This window comes from Trachemys scripta, chromosome 6, assembly GCF_013100865.1.
Source record: "Trachemys scripta elegans isolate TJP31775 chromosome 6, CAS_Tse_1.0, whole genome shotgun sequence".
NCBI lineage: Eukaryota > Metazoa > Chordata > Testudines > Emydidae > Trachemys > Trachemys scripta.
Genome location: NC_048303.1, coordinates 127,325,135 through 127,346,519, shown reverse-complemented (window position 1 = coordinate 127,346,519; position 21,385 = coordinate 127,325,135).

Sequence of the window (21,385 nt, the reverse complement as noted above, 5' to 3'; positions counted from 1 at the left end):
TTGGTGCTATCCCTCTGTTTCAGGTATTGTATTACCGAGTACTGTTTGATCCCTAATAAGAAAAATTAGTAATCAGAATTGAAAACACAACACTAGCCAAAATGTTTTCAAAGGCAAACAGCGCATGGGTCCCACCCTTAACAACATGGGTTGAAGGGGAGTTCTTCACTTTGTGTGATGGCAATAAACAGAAAACGTTTCAAAAGAAGAAGGGTTTGACCTCTTCTGCTGCTCTGACCTATCTAGCCCCTTATAGGTGTTCTGCATATCAGGTTTTCCTCCACGGTTATTTCTACTGTTACCATAGTCATAGCAACAGTCCTGATTAACTCAGTAGCCTATTAGCAAAACAACATCAGCCATAATCAGAGCAGCTTTGAGCATCTCTCCTCTGCATTTTCACAAATGGCATAATCACATTTCATTTCTTCCCCCCGGCACACTTGGGAGATAATTGCTACCATGTAGCTAACCTTTGCTGATTTTTCTGGGTGGAAATACACAGCTAATCACTGCATGGTGTCATTAGCATTTGGGGGGGTGGGGGGAGAAATTAACCAGGTGTCGATCAGGACTTCAAAAAGTTTGGAGTCTGGGGGAGCAAATTTAAAAGTAGTGCTATCGAGGGCAGGCATGGTCTCATACTCAGTTTGTTTGTTCAGCACAATGGGACCCTGATCTCAGTTTGGGCCTCTGTCCGCTATTGTAATACAAATAATAAGTCAACCCCAAGAGCATTAGGGGAAGGATCTGTGACTATACTTGGAGTACATTCAAAACAGCATCAAAGATGTACCAAACTTCATATATAAAAGGGGCCAAATTCTTCCCCGTGGTGTAATGACCGCAGAATTACACCGGGGAATGTGGCCCACTGTATAGAACTGCAGAGAGTTGCTAAACAAGAGATTCATACTGCTCCTTCCAGCTCTGAAGCTCACTGCCATTGGCCCATTAAACCACAGTTTCTATCATAGGGCTGACAGACTGCCAGAAATGTTCCAACCGCTCATAGTTTTTGGTGCTAATGAAGCTGCCAAAATGAAGACGGACCAATTCAGCATGCAGTCGGTGTGTTGTAAACTCACGACACACGGGAGCTCTTTGGGTGGGTTGATCACTTAGGGTCACATTCTCAAACTTCACCCCAACCATTTTTATGCCCAGATGGAAGAAAAAGGATATTTGCCCATTTGTTGCCTCCCTGATTTGACTCACGATTATTAGTGATAATACTGTGTAGGGGGAGGAGGCAGCCTTGGGAATCTTTTCCCTTCGTTTTTAAAATTCCCCACAGTGAATCCTTTCAAATGGACATTTTCCAGACTGCTAGCCGAGTGAACGCTTGGGAAAGGAATATGTGAATATATTATAGCCGTAGTCCTCAAAGGGTTAAACTTGCCTAGATGCATGTGCTTGGCAGGCAGCTTTTTTGAAAGCAAACTCTCTCGCCAAGGAGCTTTTACAGCCCACAAAAAAAAAAAAAAAAAGGCTGGACAGGGAGGGTGGGAAAAGTGATGAGGCTGCTAGGGTACTGCTGAGTCGCCAGACGCGTCTTTCCAGATCTGTACTAGAACGCCACACCGACATTATAGACAGGAATCCGTGAATTCAGCATTGCCATCCCCCAAGCATTCAAAAATCAGGACTCAAGGCCTCTGAAAAAAATCACAAGGCTGGCTTAAAATTCATGAGATTTTAATTTGTTTCTTGGTTTCTGAGGCCCTGATTCTCAGAAGTATTTAGGCACCTAATTTCCAGAGTATCAAAGATATTTTGGTGGGAGTTAAGTGCCTCTAAGGATCTGAGCCTGAGCCTTTAGTGTGCCCTTGTAGCACTTTTTCAAGCTTTTCTCTTCAGCCAATGAGAGCTAGAAACGAAATAACTAAAATAACATATGGGTTCCAGTATGGGATGGTAGTTGAACAAAAAGGGGTGTGTGGTTGGAAGGGGTTTTCTTTCTGTATTGAAGCAGGTTCTCTCAGGGTATTTGGGTGGCCCATTCCATGATGCGATCTACTTCTCTATTGGAGTGTCCATGTTTGGTGGAGGAGGTTTTGAGTGTGTTAATGTGTGTGTATATTTCAGACCATCAGCTATACAGTCCCTGAAATCTAACCACAGACAGTGATCAATGAGGCCAACTGACAACTCTCTGATATCACCTACTATAAAGAACTCAAAGAAGACCCTGCACCACAATTTATCAAGGAACTTAAGGATATCATCAAATCTTTCCCCAGGCAACTCCAACAGAAACTCCACAGAGGAGCAGTTCACACCTCATCAGGACATGTATGGGACAAACCCAGCCCAGCCTCACAGGAACAAAGGACACTGGCCTAGGCAGCAACAAAGGATCTGTTGGACTCTTGAGTGAGTCACCCGCCTTCCCTTGGTCAGTTTGGGACTGCGATGAGGTAATGCTCATATGACTCTGACGTGGGGGGGCAAAGCCAAGAGGGAAGAAAGAACAGGATAAAAGGGAGAGACATTTGCCATGCTCTCTCTCTTCCACCTATATCTACAGACACCACCACCACCAAGCGATTGAAGCGCTGATCAAAGGAGAGAGCCTGGCTGAAGAGCAACCAGCCAGCCTGTGGTGAGAAGCATCTAAGTTTGTAAGGACACTGAAAGTATTAAGATCAGCTTAGAATGTGTTTCGCTTTTATTTAATTTGACCAATTCTGACTTGTTGAGCTTTGACTTATAATCACTTAAAATCTATCTTTCGTAGTTAATAAATTTGTTTGTTTAGTCTAGCCGAAGCAGTGCCTTTGGTTTGAAGTATGTCAGAGACTCCCCTTGGGATAACAAGCCTGGTACATATAAATTTCTTTGTTAAATTGACGAACTCATACAAGCTTGCAGCATCCAGTGGGCATAACTGGACACTGCAAGCCAGAGGTTCCTAGGGTTGTGTCTGGGCCTGGAGATATTGGCTGGTGTCATTTGGTTGCACAATCCAAGCAGTGGCTGGTCAAAAGTGCTCACTCACGTAGCTGGGAGCAGCTCACATGCCAGAGGCTGTGTGTGAACAGCCTGGGACTGGAGGTTCTCACAGCAGAGAAGGTTGTAAGGCTGGATCCCAGAGTTGAGGATTGGAGTGACTAGCAGATTAACGGTCCAGATAACACCAAGGGAACATCACACCAGGATATACACCTGACCACATTCACAAAACCACTTTCACCAAACAAGGACACTCCACCAGAGAAATAGATTGGATCATGGAACGGGCCAGCCAAAAACCCTGAGAAAACCTGCTTCAATACGGAAAGAAAACCCCCTCCAGCTGCACACCCCTCGTTGTCACCTACCATCCCACACTGGAACCCATATGGTGTATCATCAGATAACTACAATCCATATTCGATGGGGACCTCATCCTGAAAGAAATTTCTCCTGAACCCCCTCTTCTGGCTTTCAAACAACCCCCCAACCTCTCCAAGCTCATCATCAGAAGCAGTTCCCTACAGAGCAGGACACACCAACTCAAAGCAGCACCAGACCCTGCCAGAACAACAGATGTAAAACCTGCAGACATAACTCCACTGCTACAATGATCAATACCCCCCACAACACACCTTTCAAGATCCATGGGTCCTACACATGCCTATCACAACAAGTGGTGTACCTCATCCAGTGCATTAAATGCTCCAATAGCACCTATGTGGGTGAAACCAGACAATCACTTTGCTCTTGAATGACCTTACATAGGAAAATGATAAAAGACACCCTATCACCTGTGGGTGAACACTTTTCACAAAGCGATCACTCAATATCTTATATTTAGCTGTACCTTTCCCAGACCCGAGGAAGAGCTCTGTGTAAGCTGGACAGCTTGTCTCTCTCTCACCAACAGAAGTTGGTCCAATAAAATATATTGTCTCACCCCTCTTGTCTCTCTAATATCCTGGGATCAACATGGCTATACCAACACTGCATTAGCATTAGCGTAAGGCTGTCTGGCCAAATTGCGTATGCCCTAAAAATCAAGAGGATTACTTGGCATACCCTGAATGCTACTCCATATTCATACAATCATAGAATCTCAGGGTTGGAAGGGACCTCAGGAGGTCATCTAGTCCAACCCTCTGGCCACAAAGGCTGCCCCCATCTTGAGTAGTATCTTTGGGCATTACTGCAATACAAATATTTAATAAAATAATAACAACAACAATAACAACCAGCAAACTATTTGCGTGGCTTGTGTGTTTCTTTTGTATTTGTAGTGATGAATAGACCTCTAGTGGTAACAGTAAATATATACTTTCATTTATAAATAACTTGCTTGGTTAGGGAAAATGCTGTAAATATTAGCTTTTAAAAAGCAAAGGTAAGAAACATACAATCTGGATAATTAAATACTAAATCATTCACTTGTAAAGAATGCCATAGCTCTTAACCATATTAGTTGTCCATGTTGGTCTTTGCTGTCAGTGCTAAAATTAATAATAGTGTTAAGTGACTTTTTTAAAAACTGTGAAAAGATGGCCATTGCTATCAATCACTGTAGTTGTAATTGGTGTGTTTTCTGATTCAGATTTTCTGTACAACTGAGTTTTGCGTAACTTCTGTAATCTAAGTTGATCTTCAAACCACGCTTGTCTTTGACATATAAGAGACAGCCAAAATGCAATGGGAGATCAGTTCTGATTCAAGCCACACTTAGGACCTCATCTGTGTGCTGTCCTCAGGCACCAATGGGCAACCCAGGATTCAGCATACTTTTACACAGCTGGAGGAATGAATCATTGCCCCTTTCTCAAATCTGGTAGCTGGAAATTGGCAAAAGATGAAGACCAAGATAAACGTTTACCTCCCGCTAGCTCACACAGGGCATCCCAGGGACCTGCTCACCAGTGTAAGGGGCTCACAATCTGGCCCTGAGGACGTGCCAATCTATAGCCCGCCAGCTTGCAGCACTGTGCGGTCCCATTCAGACAGTGCCCCAGCACGGTGGAGTTCCGCCCCGCGTGTTGACACACTGTTGGATGGGGCCGTGTGCCCACGTGCATTATGGAACTTTGTGTGCACGGCAGCATGGCCACCTGGGGCGCTGCAGACTCACGCCCTGGCTGGCTATGCAGTCAGGGCACCTGCAGACAAGCCCTGAATCACCCTTAGAGAACATGACGGGGCTGATCTCGTTTACGGCCCTGGCGGGTTAAGGCTCCTTTACTCTGACTTTAAGGCCCTTTCATGCCGCCAGAGCAGTGTAAAGGGGCCTTCGTGTAAATGAGAATCAGACCGCACGGGTTTAGCTCCTAGGCAAACCCAGGCCACGTCTAAGCCACCGAGTGCTGCCGGCCCAGCCGGGTGTGATTAGCCACTCACAGGAGTCCCTCGTGCAGCTGCAGTTTCACTGGCAAAACTCAGTGCTTTTACCAGTATAGCTTGGTTTGTTCAGAAGAATACATAGAATGAGCTATACCTGCAAAAGTATCACTTTGCCAGCGTAGCTGCGTCCACACCAGGAGTGCTTTGCCTGCTGTTCAAGCGCCCCTAGGTAGACCTGCCTCAGACACTGCTGGGAACTCAGAGCCCATGAGGGTCACCTGTCCCCAGCACTCTGGTCTCTTGGATGGCTCGAGTCTGTCCATTGGACTGTTCTGTCACAAAGCCTTTGAATGTCAGGGGTTCTCTCTCTGGTTATGCCCTTTATATTTATACGCACGACTTCTCCATCCATAGAAACAGGAAAAGGCCATCAACCCCAATACGCTTGCACTTTTCTGCCTGATGTTTCTTGCTTCACCTAACCCCTCAACTCCCCTCCTAGTCCAGAAACAAATCTAGGTCGCTCTCAAACTCACTGGTGGCCTTTGGTGACTTAGTCCATATGGTTCTGATCAGGCCGAGCATCCATCTTGTAGGGTTTTCTCAGAACTGTACAGGGCTTTTTATATACCAGTGCAGTGTAAGGGGGCCTCGGTAGAAATGAGAATCAGGCCCATAAGAGTCTTTATTGCCTTATTAGACTGGACCATGTGGTGTTCTTTACTCCTGCTAAATCAAGTTTTACAGAAAACTCACCAATCTAGCTCTCTTAGGTACGGATCTGGTCCCTCTTACCACAGTATCTGAGAACCTTGCAATCTTCCGTATAGCTATTCCTGTGAGGTAAGGAGGTGTTATTATCCCCATTTTACAGATCAGGACTGAGACACAGAGAGGCTAAATGATTTGCCCAAGGTCACACAGGAAGTCTGCGGTGGAGTAGGGAATTGAACCTAGGTGGCTAGAGGCTAACAATAATGCCCTAACTAGATAATCTTTCCTCTCTCCCAACTAACATTGCAGGAGTTGACTGATTTAGCAGGCTGCAGTATAAATGCCATTTTGCTCTAGTTTCTTAAAGGAAAGTGCAAGCGTCTTGAGTTATTCAGCCCACTGAAAGGACACTCAGGAGAATGCTCCACTGCTTGCACATTCGGGATCTGCCAGCTTATACCTATGCATCTCGCTTTCAGATGACTGGAACTTCGCCCTGGTACATCTATCCACTCTGGTAGCTGGGGCCTTCTGGCGTGCTACTCCGTGCTGAAAGAGGGAAAGTCTCCATTTCTCTTGGGGTTCTGGCTGCAGACTCAAAGCCCAGGGTTATCTCTGGAACTAGAAAAAAGCTAGAGATTCCTTCCACCTCCCCTTTTCAGATGAGAATAAACCCAGATGGGTTAACTTTAACCTGAGCCCTTAACCTTTCCTTGTAATGTTGTGGAAGCTGATAGCTTTGTTGCCCTATCCTGAACCCTCTCCCAGGTTTGCTGTTTCTGGTGATACAGTTATCAGTACAGTCAAAGTCAAAAAAATACTTTGTAAAATAACAGTGCCATCACTTTGGGCTTCCATTCCTTTAGCATGGGATTTCCTCTTCCTGCACCCTATTCTGGTCCCTTTTCACTACTCATGCCACACAAAGAGGGTAGAATCTGGCTGTGGCCACCCAGCTAAGAATTTCTCTGAGGTGGGGAGCTCTCAGGGGGCATAGAACTGGCTTCTATGCCACCCCTCTCTGCCCCTTCAATATAGGGCAGTGCCAGATGAAAGAGAAGCTGTGTCCACAGTAGGGTGGACTATATTTAAGAGTAGGTTAGATAAATGTCTATCAGGGATGGTCTAGACAGTGCTTGGTCCTGCCATGCGGGCAGGGGACTGGACTCGATGACCTCTCGAGGTCCCTTCCGGTCCTAGAATCTATGAATCTATGAATCACTACATTCTGCCAATTCTCAGCTGGTGCACAGTAGGGACTATAATCATTTGGCATAATTCAGAGCATGCCCAGGGCAGCTCAGAGTTATGTCAGGGCTGGCTCAGTTCGTTTCAGAATGAGAGGGCCTTACCTTTCTCATCAACTAAGCTCTCAGTGCAGGAGAGAATCAGGCCCATATTATCTTATTTACCTGCTGTGCTAATGAGCATATCAATCTTTTTCTCACAGTAACCTCCATAATCAATAATCTGTCAAGGATGGTCTAATCAGCAGCTCTCAACCTTTCCAGACAACTGTTCCCCTTTCAGGAGTCTGATTTGTCATGTGTACCCCCAGTTTCTCCTCACTTAAAAACTACTTGCTTACAAAATCAGACATACAAATACAAAAGTGTCCCAGCACGGTGCTATGGAAAAATGGCCGACACTCTCATTGTTATCATATCAATTGGAATATAAACATTGTACATGCATATCTGTGTGATACTTGAGCCTGCTTTTCACTTGTGAGCCCCACGCGTCAGGGCTGAAGCCTGTAACTTAGCTTCACGGGGCCCACTGTGTCATGGGGCCCTGGGAGTTGCCCTGCTTGACACCCCTTAATGTCAGCCTGCACTTGCAATCCCCTAAACCCGTCCTGTGACCACCTCTCCGGGGGCTACAGCCCCCAGGTTGAGAAACGCTGAGTTAGATGAGTTGAGTAACCCCTGGAAGACCTCTGCCTACCCTAGCTTGAGAATCACTGCTCTAGATAATACTGCAGGGACTGGACTAGATGACCTCTCAAGGTCCCTTCCAGTCCTATGCTCCACTTGTGGCACTTCTTGGTTCTTTGAGCTCAGATTAATTTTTTTAGACATATGTAGAAAGCGTTAGCCATCTAGTGGCCCCACCACTTAACCTGTCCAATCCTTTTCAATGCAGTTGCTTGGTCCTTGTTTTTGGTCTCCAGATATACTCTATTGTCCAAACTCTGTAATCTTGAAGAAACGCTAAGTCTCCCTTCCCTCACCAACTGTATATGTTTGGTTATCTGCTAGCGGATTACTGAAAAGGAAATAATAGTATATTCAGGCTTCACTCGAGATAACGTTCACTCTTTGGCCTCAAGGGAACCATATTATGTGCATGACTGTGCTAGCCAAAGAACTGCGACAGTCTGAACATTGCTGCTTGTGGGATCTGTTTTGCTAACTGCATCATTATACTCAGCGGTATTAGAGTAGCTCATAGAGGCCCCAGTTGAGAACTGAGCTAGGCACTGTACAGACACATAGTGCAAGACAGACCTTGTCTGGAAGAGTTTGCCCTCTGAACAGGGAGGCGGGCAAAGGAAGGGGAGGGGGAATTTAAGCTGAGAGAGACTGACTTGCACAAGGTCACATAGGGAGTCATAGCGGGAAATTGAACCTAGGTTGCCTGCGTGTTCAGGGCCTTAATTCTAAACCCACTCTTCTTCTTACCAAATATCAGATCGGTCCAATGAACCAAGAACAGGAATTTTCTTATGTCAATACATTTCTCCAGAAATAGGGCGTTTCCAAAATATAACTTCAGTGCATAAAATTAGAGACACTAATTCTGAGCTCACTTACATTCATGTGAATCAGGAATAATGAAATTGTTGAAATCAAGGGAGTTACACTGTGCGAGGGCCAACTCTGATTGGTGATTAATATGTTTGTGATAAATAAAGGGCGGGGGGGGGGGGAAGATAGCTCCCTTTGATGGACTCCCAGCCAGCCAGTTAGAATTTTTTAAAATTGTGAAAGAAACTTTCCCTTTGTCTGTTGTTCTCTGGGCTGGAGGGACAGAGCAGCCGTGCTATAAGCAGCTAAGCCAGGTATGATCATAAATCATCAGATCACGCCTAGAATTACTTGTCTAAACTCCACATGTGTAAGTAGATCAGAATGTTTAAGTAGACGCGATCAGGGTTATTTTTTTTATTTCTTACTGGCTTGTAGAGTCCTCTGTGCTAACCCCTGATGCTTTTGTTTGCTTGTTTGCTTTAAGCTGAACCCCCTGCTTGATTTTTGGAAATTGCTCTTTTAAAATCTAACAAAAGCCTAAGTTCCACATGTATTTTCTTTCTTTTTGTTTTTAATAAAATTTACCTTTTTTAAGAACAGGATTGGATTTTTGGGGTTTGATTAGCTCTTAGCCTCAGCTAATTTCCTTTGTTTTCTTTCTCAGCTCTTCTCCGGAGGAGTGGGGGCTGAAAGGGCTTGAGGGTACCCCATAGGGAGGAATTCCCAAGTGCTCCTTCCTGTGTTCAAGGGGGTTTTTTGCATTTGGGTGGTGGCAGCGTTTACCAAGCCAAGGTCAGAGAAAAGCTGTAACCTTGGGAGTTTAATAAAAGCCTGGAGTGGAAGTATTAATTTTTAAAATCCTTGCGGGCCCCACTACTGCACTCGGAGTGACAGCCTTGACAGTGTTGAAGTATTGAAACCTTTTGATCTTGGAAAAGATATCTATTGGGAAATGCCAATTTCAATGAAACTGACATTTTTTGTGAAATCATATTGATTTCAACAACATTGCATTTAGAGAGAAAAAAAATATTAAAAAAAAAAAATGTTAGAATGTCCCATTTTGACATTTTGAGAACAAAGTTTCAGTTTTTCATTTTGAAATTACTTTTTATTTTGAACGTTTTAATGTTTCTTAAGACAAAAAGAAAGGGTCAAAATCAAATGAAACTTTTACATTTTTCAAAACATTTTCAATTGACCCTAAATGACTTTTTTTCAGATTTTTTTCAGGTATTTAGGTGCCGACCTCCCATTGATTTCAGTGTGTAAAACACCTTTGATGTCAATAGGAGTTAGGTGCTTAAATACCTTTGAGGATCTGGAGTCTAAACGACCTATTTGCAAATTGATAGGTGCCTAAATACCTTGTAAATCTGGCCCTCTGTGCTTCAATTCCCTAGGTGTAAAGTGGGGATAACAATCATTCCTTTCTCCTACCCTTTGTTGGTCTTGGGTATCTTGCTATCTATATACCATGGCATATGGATCTTTGGGTCAGGGACTGTCTCTCACTATAAGGTGTTTGTACAGCACCTGGCACAATGGGGCCCCAATCTCCTGCGATAATACTAATAAAAATAAAGAGACCAGCCTAATCTTGGAAGAAAACACCCCTTTTGATGTCTATTTGCTGATAAAAGATTGCAGCAGCCTGCTATGTTAATAAACAATTGAATACAATGTTTAAGCCGTATTAATAATTAAAAAATCACCTATGGGAATCTGGCCTTACATAAATGAAGGCATGTATGCCAGTTAATACAGCAGTGAGGGTTCATCTTGGCCACAAGATATAATCTGAAGAGAAATTTATCCAGAAAGTATTTGAATTATTAATAAGGGGAGGTGGAACGTGGAATAAAGCACCAATCTTTCCATACAGCACAAATTAGAACATCATAGAATCATAGAAGATTAGGGTTGGAAGGGACCTTAGGAGGTCATCTAGTCCAACCCTCTGCTCAAAACAGGACCAACACCAACTAAATCATCACAGCCAGGCCTTTATCAAGCCTGACCTTAAAACCTCCAAAGATGGAAATTCCACCACCCCTAGGTAACCCATTCAAATGCTTCACCACTCTCCTAGTGAAATAGTTTTTCCTAATATCCAACCTAGACCTCCCCCCATTGCAACTTGAGACCATTTCTTATAGTTCTGTCATCTGCCACCACTGAGAACAGCCGAGCTCCATCCTCTTTGGAAGCCCCCTTCAGGTAGTTGAAAGCAGCTATCAAATCCCCCCTCATTCTTCTCTTCTGCAGACTAAATAACCTCAGTTCCCTCAGCCTCTCCTCATAAGTCATGTGCTACAGCCGTCTGTTGCCCTCCTCTGGACTCTCTCCAATTTGTCCACATCCTTTCTGTAGTGGGGGGCCCAAAACTGGATGCAATACTCCAGCTGTGTCCTCACCGGTGCCAAATAGAGGGGAATAATCACTTCTCTTGATCTGCTGACAGTGCTCCTACTAATCCAGCCCAATATGCCATTAGCCTTCTTGGCAACAAGGGCACACTGTTGACTCATATTCAGCTTCTCATCCACTGTAATCCCCAGGTCCTTTTCTGCAGAACTGCCGCTTAGCCAGTTGGTCCTCAGCCTGTAGCAGTGCACTTGTCCTTGTTGAACCTCATAAGATTTATTTTGGCCCAATCCTCCAATTTGTCTAGGTCACTCTGGACCCTAGCCCTACCCTCCAGCATATCTACCTCTCCCCCCCAGCTTAGTGTCATCTGCAAACTTGCTGAGGGTGCAGTCCATCCCATCATCCAGATCATTAATGAAGATGTTGAACAAAACCGGCCCCAGGACTGACCCTTGGGGCACTCCGCTTGATATCGGCTGCCAACTAGACATCAAGCCGTTGATCATTACCAGATGAGCCCGACGATCTAGCCAGCTTTCTATCCAGTCCATTCATCCAATCTATATTTTTTAAACTTGCTGGCAAAAATACTGTGGGAGACCATATCAAAAGCTTTGCTAAAGTCAAGGTATATCATGTTACATTCTAATTGATTGAACAATTTAATGTGTATTTTTAATTGAGTTTTTATCACAGGGAGAAAATGGGCTAATCATAGGCTTTCCAACCTCATTTTCACCCTTATATGGCCAGATGATGTCATCACCAAACTGATCATCAAGCTGGAGTACGGTGTCCCACACTTTAGGAAAGACGTGGATAAATTGGAGAGATTCCAACAAAAATGATGGTTTAGAAAACCTGACTGATGAGGAAAGGTTAAAAAAACTGGGCAAGTTTAGCCTTGAGAAAAGAAGATTGAGATGGGACATGATAACAGTCCTCAAATATGTTAAGGGCTGCTATAAAGAGGAGTGATCAGTTGTTCTCCATGTGCGCTGAAGGTCGGACAAGAAGCAATGGACCTAATCTGCAGCAAAGGGAGATTTAAGTTAGATATTATGAAAAACTTTCTACCTATAAGGATAGTGAAAGCTCTGGAACAGGCTTCCAAGGGAGGTTGTGGAATCCCCATCACTGGAGTTTTTTTAAGCACATGGTGGGTACGCTTGGTCCTGCCTCAGCACCAGGGGCCAGACTAGATGACCTCTTGAGGTCCATTCCAGCCCTGCATTTCCATGATTCTATTATAGACTCAGTTTCTCCCTCTCTAAAATGGAGATGATAGCCCTTCCCTACCTCACAGGGATTTTTAAAGAGAAATGCATCAAGGATTGTGAGATGCACAGAAACTAACTAATGGCGAAGTGTAAGAGTCCTAGCTAGATAGTCTCACAGTGCAAAGATATTTCAACCAATTTGCTCAAGGACTGAAAATATCCTGGTAGTCTGGGATGGCGGATTAGAGGTGACTGCAGTACTGATGCTTCGGGATGGATTTGGGCTGAGGCAACTCTAGAGATGGCACCAGCCTGCACAACTCCAATGGCGCTGAAGCTTCCTGTCCCTGACTCAGACTAGCATCCCCACTTGGGATAGCACTTCAACCCGTGGTGAACTTCAGTGGAACGTTAGTGAGCTTTCCTGAAGTGGAACTCCTGTCGTTCTGAAGATGTGTTTTCTGCAGTTAGGTACCCAAAATAGTGCAACAATGTTCATTTTATAGAAACTACTTCTGGCTCTGCATAAGGGTCCCTGAAATTTCAGTCTAATAACTAAGCATTCGTTGAGAAAGAACAGACAAGTGCACAGCAAATGAGCAATTTTAAACCTGGTTAAATTCACAATATGTGGGAGAAAGTAATTCAAAATTAACAGGGATTTTTTCCAGATACAGATTATTCTTTAGAAAGGAATCTATAGCAAGAGAAGCTGAAATTTCCAAAGCCACTTAAGGTAAAACTTCCTTAGGCAGCTTTGCACAGCTGGGCTAGAATTTTTATGTTCCTGGGCCAAATCCTTAGCTCATTTTCAGCTGAGTGGGAGGGGAGAGAAATAAAGCTGCTCTAAACCAGAGGTTCTCAAACTGAGAAGCACGGCCCTCGGGGGGGGGGGGGAAGGGGATTGGAGAGTGCAGAATCTATTTGTGGGGGGCATGAGAAACTTTAGGAGAGAAAAATCTTACTGTTCACATTGAGAGCTGGGCAGCTGCAGAGTGAAGACTGCTGGCTGAACGCCCGGCTTTGAAGGCAGAACCGCCACCAGCATCAGTGAAGTAAGGGTAGGAATGCCATACCGGGCCAACCTTACTTCTGCGCTGCTGCTTTCAGAGCTCAGCACCTGGCCAGCAGCCTCTGCTCTGCCTTCACAGCTGGGAGGCCAAAGAGTGGCAGCTGCTGGCCAGGTGCCCAAAGGGGAGGAGCATAAACTAATACAGACACAAAGAAGGGGCACAATCAAATAAGTTTGAGAACCACTCACCTCATGTGATTTAAATGCTTGATCCAATGTCCATTGACATCAAAGGAAGTCTTTCCATTGACTTCAGGGAGTATTGGGTCAAGTCTTAGAACAGCCTAAGGACTGCTCTAAATTACACTGAGGCTAGGTCTACACTACCCGCCTGAATCGGTGGGTAGAAATCGACCTCTTGGGGATCGATTTATCGCGTCCCGTCGGGACGCGACAATCGATCCCCGAATCGACGCTCTTACTCCACCAGCGGAGGTGGGAGTAAGCGCCGTCGACGGGAAGCTGCAGAGGTCGATTTTGCCGCCGTCCTCACAGCGGGGTTAGTCGGCTGCGATACGTCGAATTCAGCTACGCTATTCACGTAGCTGAATTTGCGTATCTTAAATCGAGTCCCCCCTGTAGTGTAGATGTACCCTAAGCAAAAGACTCATGGAGCACTATACACTCTGACCCTGCCCATAAGAGGTTTTAACCTGCGTCTCCCTGTCCACACACTGTGGGGGAGTGGGTAGCAAAGAGCTAGCTATACTGGCCTAATGTCACCAGTGGAATTCCCTTACCCAAGGTGAATCCCTGACTGCATCTTTAGTGCAATTTCCAGCCACTTTTTGCTGCCTGGGTGCCAAAGATCTGCCCCCGAGTGTTTCCAAGCAGTGACTAGTCACTTCAATGGGAGCAAGCTCAGGCCCAAATCAAAAATGACTCAAACAAATGCCACCCACCTGCCTCAATGGGTGGCGAACTTGCTGGAGCCAGCTGTGAAGGGGGACAGTCCCAGCAGATATGGAGGCAGACACTTGCTGAGGGACACCAGTAGTTCTTCCCCTACCGGGGAGTCTCCAGCACCTATTGGGGGGAAGAGATATTGACTGGCTAGTATTCCCCAGTTCCCAGGATTTAACCTGGCATGGGATCTGTGTGGAGCCTCTTTCAGCGCCATTCCAGCAGCTCCACCTGAATTACCAATGGGAACCCGGCCTGACAGATGGTGCCAGTCTAGCCAATTGCCCATTTGCAGGGCAGGAAGGAATTTTTTCTCCCATGGGCAAACTGGCAGAGCACCAGGGAGTTTTTTGCCTTCCTCCCAGCACCTTCAAGGCACACTCAGTTAAGTAGACATGCGCTTAGTACCTAACTGAGATACTTGGTGGAGTTGCTAATTTGCTGCAACAGTTTCCAGCGCAATTAAACAGATAATAGGAAGAGTTCCTAGAGGTAAAAGACCTGGGATTTTGGTGATATGTCTTGGGTTCACAGCATAGAGTCAGATCTTGTGATCCTTGCGAGCCAGTCCCCACCTTTCTGTACCCTTTTTCCCCTCATGGGAGGAAGGGTGCCAAGACCCAGAGAGAGCTGAGTCCTATGGGGCAGGCTGAGGAGACTCTGTTGTTAGATATTCGGCTGCCTGTGTGTGTTGTCCCTTGTGCTGCCCCAGCTCTGTGCAGACAGCCAGAACAGCAGACCTTGAGAGAACCACCCAATGACCACAAGATCTGTTGAGGTACGAAGACACCAGGCCAGGTTTACTGTAGACAAAGCACGGTAATAGCATCTGGCAGACTCTACGAGGATACTAAGACATGTACGCCCATGACAATGGACGCAGCTCAGTGAATGGCGGGATTTTCCATTCCCCTGTCAGCTGGACAAAGATACTCCCTCTGAGATACATCTTTATACCCTGATACAAACATGTTACATATTGCCTCTGACATGGTTAGTTACTGCCCCCTGACATGGCTACTTATCACCTATCACCTTGTACATGTTGGTTCGATTAAAACATCTCTATTACATACTGTCATCCGGACCTTATCTTTTAGAAAGGGTCAGAGTGTTCCCGTTACCCTTGGGGAATATTTTTGTACCACCCTTGATATTGGGATGTTCTGGTACCACTTGATATCGGGGTGTTTGCGTGAGTACTCTGTGCTAAGCACTTCTTAGGAATGTGTATTTCTGCAATAACAGCCCTGTTCTTGCCAGATTCTGTGAGCAGGGCCTGCCTCATATCAGGCCTCTGAAACAAGGACTTATGTCTCAGGCTTTCTTCCCACTACAGACCTTACTCCAAGTTATAGGTTATATGATAAGGAGCTCTGTAACTGCTGCGCTGGAACCACTTAAATGCCTGGTATAGAAGAGTGTGAGTAGTGGGCAGGTAGCACCCCTCCCCTTTGCTAAAGTTTAATAAAAGTTGTGGCCTAACGCTTAATTCCATGCATGTCTCTCTCTTCATTTCATTGCTGTGTCCACATGAGCATGGACTATATATTCATTATTTGCTTGATTCTGTAGGTCCGCTAGTTTTCTAGGGGATAATTATTACGACATCAGAAGGGACCTGCCTCTTTGTAAAATGCAATATGTAGATCATACAGTGAACAACCAAAAAGTTTGTGATCAATGGAACTAAAAGATCAAAGGCAAGCATATTTATCATTTCTGATATAGTCTGTTCTATTATTACAGCCAGGTATAATGTAGGATTATTGCTTGCAGCAAAATCTAAACTTGGATAAACTAGTTCAAGGTCTGAAAAAGTTGGTAGGTTTCTTATACAAGAAAGCATCAGCGAAAAGAATCGGTAATAAAAAGGTGCCTTGGGCATTATCACCTTTTCTCTTTTTATTCGAGCCCTTCAACCTCTAGCTGTTGCAATAAGAATGAATCCAGGAATCAAAGGAATTCATAAGAGCAGTGCGGAGCACAAAGCGCTGTGCTATGCAGATGAAATACTCTCATTAAAGGATAATCCTGGGCAGTCTAGGCAATCTTTGGTGAACATTACAGAAAATTTTGGACCACTATCAAGCTACAAAATAAAGTTAAGTGCTGTCACTTTTACAGTTTTGGCTCTGTACAATGCCAGATGAGTTGCAATTCCCCAGCTCTCCAAGAGAATGACATTCCTGGTTATGTTGCTCAATAAGGGAGTGATTCCCATTGACTTCAGGTTCTATATCAGCCTTGGACCCAACCCTAAGCATGTGTATATAAACCTGATCTAGCTCTGAACTCGGCCGCTTTGTCTCACTGCTAGAAACATGTATGAATTATCCATAAATTATCCACTTCTAAAATTGCCATTATTCCACTCACTGTGTGCATTAAAAATGAGACGTCTTTGCTTTTAGGAATAAAATCCTTCTGCCAATCATATAATCCATATCCCACTGAATAGTTATCCTGGTGTAATAAAAATCTATTTGCAATAATTTTCAGATAAGGATTATTATATCTATAACTTTTTTTTAAATTACCTACCTTTAGCTCTTCCCTCCCTTCCTCCCCTTCTCCCCCCCCCCTGCCCATTTTGTAGCCTGGGGTTAATGAATCTAACTCACCTTTTATTCATTTTTTGTGTATGGACTTCACATGATTGGAAACAGTGCAACCCAAACCAGGAAGCAAGGTTTTATTTAAACTAAACTAAACACTGGAAATGTAATCTACAAATTGTGGCTTGGAATTGGCAGGACAGAAAATTGCTGGCAATGGAATAGAAATAAAGGAGCTCTAATATGTAGGCTGTGAAACTGTCCTAAAGTCTGTGCGTCTTCGTGTGAAATGGACCTTTGGACAGAGTTTCGCACATGGATCTAAATTTTCAAAAGTGTCTAGCAGATAAGGTTGGGAGAAGAGGGGATTTTTCCCTCCCTGGTTTTTGTTTTGTAATTCAAAATTGTCAAATTTTGAAATTTTCAAAATTAAAAAACAAACAAAAAAACCCAGCTCACAGGTAGTTAAAAAAACAGAGTGGAAAATTCCAAATTTCCCCAAAGCATTTATATTCAACATTGATTTGAAATTTAAACCAACCGATGGTAAAATTTTCAAAAGCGACTTCAGCATGTAAGAGCCTAAGGCCTAAGGCCTTGCTAACAGGGAGTTTCGCAAGGGAGATCTCCAGGTGAAGGAGGAGCAATACAGCACCCTTTTGGGGTAAGTGACTGTCTGTAGTGTGTGTTTGTTTGTGTTTGAGGGTTACTTGCTGTGAGCTGAGCTTGTGTTTGTCAGTCTGTTTGTTTGTTTTGGTTGTTTGAAGGACCGTGTGCTGTGGCTGGCAGTTGGAAGGTTTGAAAGCTAGAAGTCTCTGGTAAGTGGCTGAGCCTTAATCAGTGGGCGGGGCATTCATACAGGCCAGGGCTTTATAAAGCAGCGCACAAGCGACCAGGGAGCTTTGCGAACAGGGGCTGCTAACAGGGAGTTTCGCAAGGGAGTTCTCCAGGTGAAGGAGGAGCAATACAGCACCCTTTTGGGGTAAGTGACTGTCTGTAGTGTGTGTTTGTTTGTGTTTGAGGGTTACTTGCTGTGAGCTGAGCTTGTGTTTGTCAGTCTGTTTGTTTGTTTTGGTTGTTTGAAGGACCGTGTGCTGTGGCTGGCAGTTGGAAGGTTTGAAAGCTAGAAGCCTCTGGTAAGTGGCTGAGCCTTAATCAGTGGGCGGGGCATTCATACAGGCCAGGGCTTTATAAAGCAGCGCACAAGCGACCAGGGAGCTTTGCGAACAGGGAGTTTCGCAAGGGAGTTTGGAAGGGGAGCAGGAAGGGGGCGAGGGTCCCTTGCCGGTTCCATCTGTTTTCTCTTGATTCCCCTTAATACCTATAAAGCAACTACATTCATAACTTTTCGCTTAAACAACCCTTTCAGCTGACAGGGGGCTGCAGACGGGAGTTTGACAGAGGGAGGCTTACGATGGTTAGGAAGACCCGCAACACCTGTGCCAGCACTGCTACTGTCTCCTCCACCTGTGCCTGTAGCCAGACAGAGTGCCTAAGCATGGATGCCTCTACCCAGATCCTGGTGTGGTTTTGCAAAGACTGTAACTTGCAATTTCCACTTACTGATATCCAGGCTGGGGGGACCATCCAATGTGAGAGGTGCCTGCTGGTGGAATCTCTCAGGCAGCAGGTGGGAGAGCTACAGGAGGAGGTGGCTAGGTTGAGGAGCATCCGTATCCATGAGCAATTCCTCGACAGTGTCCATGTGGAGACAGCTGAGGTAGCTGTCCCAGTACACAGGACTGCTGATACACCACTGGTGGAGGAGGAGATGGCTCAGGGTGGACACTGGCAGCTGGTTACTTCTGGCAGCAGGCAGTGCTCCACCCTTGCTCCGAACCCTCCTGCCGTGGTTATAGGTAACCGTTATGCTCTTCTTGACACAGGAAAGAAGGAATCACTCCCTACAGTAAAGGAGGAGAAGCCTCGTACCCCTAAGGCTGGACGGTCTGCTGCCACCACTGCAAATAGGAAACGTAGGGTAGTGGTGGTCGGAGACTCTCTGCTGAGGGGGACGGAGGCGCCCATCTGTCGCCCTGACATCTCATCTCGGGAGGTATGCTGCCTGCCGGGGGCCCGTATCCGAGACGTTACGGAGGCATTGTCGAGGATTATCCAGCCCTCTGACTACTACCCCATGCTACTCATCCATGTGGGCACAAATGATACTGCGCGGTGTGACACTGAGCAGATCAAGAGTGACTACAGGGCTCTGGGAGTACGGGTGAAGGAGCTTGGAGCGCAGGTGGTATTCTCTTCAATTCTTCCTGTCAAAGGTAGGGGCCCGGGCAGAGACAGATGCATCATGGAGGTGAATGCCTGGCTGCGAAGATGGTGTCGCCAGGAGGGCTTTGGCTTCCTAGACCACGGGATGCTATTCGAGGAAGGACTGCTAGGCAGAGATGGCGTTCACCTTTCGAGGAGAGGAAAGACCCTATTCGGACACAGACTGGCTAACCTAGTGAGGAGGGCTTTAAACTAGGTTCGACGGGGACAGGTGAGCAAAGCCCACAGGTAAGTGGGGAACATGGAGACCGGGGAGATGGGTCGGAAACGAGAGGGAGTGTGGGCTATATTGGCAGAGAGAAAGGAGAGTCAGGACAAAACCGGGAGGAAAGATCAAACCAGTATCTTAGATGCGTATATACAAATGCGAGAAGTATGGGGAATAAGCAGGAAGAACTGGAAGTGCTAATAAATAAATACAACTATGACATTGTTGGCATCACTGAAACTTGGTGGGATAATACACATGATTGGAATGTTGGTGTGGATGGGTACAGCTTGCTCAGGAAGGATAGACAGGGGAAAAAGGGAGGAGGTGTTGCCTTATATATTAAAAATGTACACACTTGGACTGAGGTAGAGATGGACATAGGAGACGGAAGTGTTGAGAGTCTCTGGGTTAGGCTTAAAGGGGCAAAAAACAAGGGAGATGTCCTGCTAGGAGTCTACTACAGGCCACCTAACCAGGTGGAAGAAGTGGATGAGGCTTTTTTCAAGCAACTAACAAAATCATCCAAAGCCCAAGATTTGGTGGTGATGGGGGACTTCAACTATCCGGATATATGTTGGGAGAATAACACAGCGGGGCACAGACTATCCAACAAATTCTTGGACTGCATTGGGGACAACTTTTTATTTCAGAAGGTTGAAAAAGCTACTAGGGGGGAAGCTGTTCTAGACTTGATTTTAACAAATAGGGAGGAACTCGTTGAGAATGTGAAAGTAGAAGGCAGCCTGGGTGAAAGTGATCATGAAATCATAGAGTTTGCAATTCTAAGGAAGGGTAGAAGGGAGAACAGCAAAATAGAGACAATGGATTTCAGGAAGGCAGATTTTGGGAAGCTCAGAGAGCTGATGGGTAAAGTCCCATGGGAATCAAGACTGAGGGGAAAAACAACTGAGGAGAGTTGGCAGTTTTTCAAAGGGACACTATTAAGGGCCCAAAAGCAAGCTATTCCGCTGGTTAGGAAAGATAGAAAATGTGGCAAAAGACCACCTTGGCTTAACCACGAGATCTTGCACGATCTAAAAAATAAAAAGGAGTCATATAAAAAATGGAAACTAGGACAGATTACAAAGGATGAATATAGGCAAACAACACAGGAATGCAGGGGCAAGATTAGAAAGGCAAAGGCACAAAATGAGCTCAAACTAGCTACGGGAATAAAAGGAAACAAAAAGACTTTTTATCAATACATTAGAAGCAAGAGGAAGACCAAAGACAGGGTAGGTCCACTGCTTAGTGAAGAGGGAGAAACAGTAACAGGAAACTTGGAAATGGCAGAGATGCTTAATGACTTCTTTGTTTCGGTCTTCACCGAGAAGTCTGAAGGAATGCCGAACATAGTGAATGCTAATGGGAAGGGGGTAGGTTTAGCGGATAAAATAAAAAAAGAACAAGTTAAAAATCACTTAGAAAAGTTAGATGCCTGCAAGTCACCCGGGCCTGATGAAATGCATCCTAGAATACTCAAGGAGCTAATAGAGGAGGTATCTGAGCCTCTAGCTATTATCTTTGGAAAGTCATGGGAGACGGGAGAGATTCCAGAAGACTGGAAAAGGGCAAATATAGTGCCCATCTATAAAAAGGGAAATAAAAACAACCCAGGTAACTACAGACCAGTTAGTTTAACTTCTGTGCCAGGGAAGATAATGGAGCAAGTAATTAAGGAAATCATCTGCAAACACTTGGAAGGTGGTAAGGTGATAGGGAACAGCCAGCATGGATTTGTGAAGAACAAATCATGTCAAACTAATCTGATAGCTTTCTTTGATAGGATAACGAGCCTTGTGGATAAGGGTGAAGCGGTGGATGTGGTATACCTAGACTTTAGTAAGGCATTTGATACGGTCTCGCATGATATTCTTATCGATAAACTAGGCAAATACAAATTAGATGGGGCTACTATAAGGTGGGTGCATAACTGGCTGGATAACCGTACTCAGAGAGTTGTTATTAATGGTTCCCAATCCTGCTGGAAAGGCGTAACGAGTGGGGTTCCG